This window comes from Andrographis paniculata, unplaced genomic scaffold (genome assembly GCF_009805555.1).
Source record: "Andrographis paniculata isolate CXL003 unplaced genomic scaffold, ASM980555v1 Contig80END, whole genome shotgun sequence".
NCBI classification, from domain to species: Eukaryota; Viridiplantae; Streptophyta; class Magnoliopsida; order Lamiales; family Acanthaceae; genus Andrographis; species Andrographis paniculata.
In genome coordinates, this window is record NW_026137618.1 from 884,277 (window position 1) to 887,941 (window position 3,665).

At 33.0% G+C, this 3,665-nt stretch overlaps 1 long non-coding RNA gene across 1 annotated transcript; it reads right to left on the reverse strand.

Annotated features, from left to right (window-relative positions):
* Nucleotides 1-1,002: 1,002 nt before the first annotated feature.
* LOC127241078 (uncharacterized) lies at nucleotides 1,003-3,333 on the reverse strand. The gene is made up of 5 exons (XR_007836452.1): nucleotides 3,099-3,333; nucleotides 2,647-2,738; nucleotides 2,477-2,554; nucleotides 1,289-1,428; nucleotides 1,003-1,197 (listed from the first exon to the last, which is right to left on the reverse strand). It is a non-coding gene; the product is annotated as an uncharacterized LOC127241078 (long non-coding RNA).
* Between the last annotated feature and the right edge of the window lie 332 nt (nucleotides 3,334-3,665).

Sequence of the window (3,665 nt, forward strand, 5' to 3'; positions counted from 1 at the left end):
AGCAACCTATCATGTTTTTTTAGAAACAAAAAATTATACAATCCACTGTATATTAATAGATATTAAGCTTATTTATAAAGATATTAAACGATGCAAAATCTTCAAAAGTTAAAAAATAATAAATGGATGTTGAAATATCAGCATACGTTCCGTTAAAGCTAAATAAATTTAAACAAATCGATCTTTATAAAATCTGAAGTGAATAAAATCATATATACCTGCTGGCATATCATAATTGTGTGGTCATTGAAGATATTCATGGAGCAAGAGTTACCCCTGCAAAAACAAATACATCTGCAAACTTTCTCAGCATTTTATTTTATTATTTGCGTTTCATTCTAAATGTAGAAAACTGTTTTGAATAACTTGTGTTTTCGAATGTACATGCAAATGAAACATTTATATATGTCATCTTCACAAGATTATCGCTACTAGCCACTACCAAAAAAATGGCCATTTGTAGCGGTTCAATAACCGCTACAAATGGCCATTTTTTGGTACAAAAAGCTATTTGTAACGACTTTGTACCGGATTTTGACCGGTGCATATACTCGAGTTACAAAAAGTCTCTGTACCGACTTTTTCCACAACAAAAAATGGGTGGTCAACGCATTTATTGTAATAGTGTTTGTAACGCTATCATTGTACTTTCGATTTATTTATAGCGGCCATTTACCGTTATAAAAGAATCGTTACAATAAACGCTTATCCACTTGTAACGGCTTTTATTACGGTAGTAATTCGTTACAATAGTTGGTTTTCAGAAACCTAGTTAATATTTTATGTACCAGTATTTGTAACGACCAATTTATTGTATGGAAAAAGGTTTCTTTATTTTTTCAATAATAACCTAAAAAAAATGGTTTCGGGACCGAAAAACCTGTACGATGTGAAAAAATACTGCCAAATGACATTACAAAATATGGAAATATTACGGCAATTATGTATCACCATAAGTTGTAGCAAGTACGCACTGTGTAGAAACATAAATATTTTGCAATATAGCCTAACATATATGGCAAAGCGTAGCAACAAACACACAAAATGTAGCAGAGACAGCAAGTTCAACCAACATAAAGGACTTAGTTAGCATCAATACACAAACAAATGTCAATCATCATAGAATCACGTGCCATGCTGCAACGCCCCATGCACCGTCAAAGTGGCCGTACACCGTAGTTACGGGCGACGAACAAGCTGCCAACATTGTGCAAAATTATATAAGAATTTATTTGTGAGATGGTTAAGTTGTAATCCAATAGAAAATCTTGTAAATGTGGTTGCGTACATCTTTAAATGTCCAGTTGATTGGCTCGGCGCGGACAACCTCACCGAGTGTTTGTGCTCCGGAGGTTGTTCGTAGAATAAGCGCAGCCTCTGGTACAGTAGCAGATGTAACAAAAACCCTTACTATGTCAAGAGTGTCACCTATGGACATATAAAGAAAACATGTGCAAATCATTGGAAAGAAAATAAGACTCACGTTTTATATAATCAATATAAAATATTAAAGATATTAACTAAAACATTATAGCATACGTAAGAGAAAAAGTCGGAGATGATTGCCTAATTTAACCATCCATACAACAGCGTAATCAAAATTGTAAAATATAGATTAGTATAACTATAATTATAGCATGGATCCTATCTTGATGACATCCGGACCAACATCTGTACAACCCCACAAGTATAAAACAACCAGCAACGTGATCAATTTATTTGATACATGTGAAAACTTGTTTGTTTAAACAACCAACTTAAACATGTACCAATTTAAAAACAACAATTAATTGAGTACTGTTAATGTATCCAAATACCTAACACATAAGTTACATCAAAAATCAAAGTGGTTTGGGGAAAAAAAATCAATTTACCCACCAGCCTACAAAAATATTTAATTAAAGATTTATATGCTACCCAACAAGGTCATACAGAGCAAACAACCACCCAATTACAGTTCCATATAAATTGCATTGTCACCATATCATGTATTAGTATTTTGACTAACTAATAACCATAGAATATGCTTTACTCAAAATGGCTGCAACCAAAACCGATTTCATATAGATAATATAACTAGGTTGAAAACAAACCTGGGGTAGGGTCGGATAGCAACACCCCCTCACCAACAATGCGTTTTTCCAAACCACGAGATATGAGAAGAATACGAGACCCGATCTACATGAAAAACCTACACTTTTTATATCTAGGAAAGGACAGACTACCATATAGTTTAACTGGTTGTTATCTCTAAGAATGACTGAACTCAGAAGTTCTCAATAACATGTTAAAACACAATCATAACAATAATAAACAAACAAGAATCCATGGTTTGCAAGTTCACCCTAACTTTACTTATCAAAAACTCTTGCATTTATTATATAATTTTTTTGATATTATGATATATGTTGGTAAGTCAGTGTTGGGGATCAAGCAAATTGTTGAATAGGAGATTTTAATATAGTGAATTAATTACCTCACTGGATTTTTGCTTTCTTCCAATGTTCTTGCTTCAGGTCTTCTGGGAGAACAACCAAATACGCAGAACAAATTGCTGAAATTGGACAGAACAAATTGTTTGTTCAGGGATGGAGATGGAAAGAATTAGTGAAGATTAGATCAGGAAGAAATGCGACAAAAAAATACCTATATGAGCTTGTGGCCACTCGCTGGCAGTCACCACTTAAGTAGCACTCAAATTTGTATAAAACAGAGTCATTTTCGTACAGGTCACACGGCTGGACATTATAAAAGTATATTGATCTTATTAGAAAAACAATTTTGATTTTAACAATTCTCAATCAAACTAGCATGATTTTCTCAAATATAACCAAAACAGTGGCGGTTCCAAACAATTTCAAAACCAAGAACAATGGTTGTTTTACAATTCTTAAAAGATTTTAACAAACTTTCAAAATAATTGAAAAATCTTTTAAATCTAAAACCAACCAAACACAATACAATCAGAAATAAGGCAAAACACTTAGGCAAGTAACACACAAATCAGTTACTACACAACCCAAAAAGATAGAAAACAACACAAGTAGAACTAAAAAATAGTTACTACTTCAAAAATAGAGGGATAAGCTATTAGTTACCCACTCCTAGCTCCGTAACAGTTCTTTGACTATCTTTAGGGTCCCTTTTTGTTTCCAACCTGTTACACCTCTTAAACTGCACAGTCAATACACGAATTAGTATAGTTTGGATGGCACAATAAATGACTATACTAACCAACAGCCTATTCAACCAAGAATGTCACATGTAAGACAAACTTATACCAGAACCACAACTTTCAGTTTCACTTTTAGGCCAATGTGATCAAGATTATAGTATTCAAGTTCTGAACCCTCAAAGTAACAATCACTCAACTTTCAGATTGTATTTCAAAACTACAGGATTGAACAAATCACAACATCAATCCCACTATAATCAAACAAAGATGAAACAGATCACATTCAAACAAGTTTCGCAAGTAACAATCTTGTTTCAAAAAACATATTTTAGCAAAACTTTGTAACCGATGGCAGTTTAACATCAAACAGTTCAAGGTTTCGCACAAACAGAGAACAAGCAACCTAGATTAAGAATTAGGGGAAAAAGAGTTTCAGTACTTTTAACAAAATAGAGAACAACTCACGATTTTCAAGATTTGGGAAAAAAAC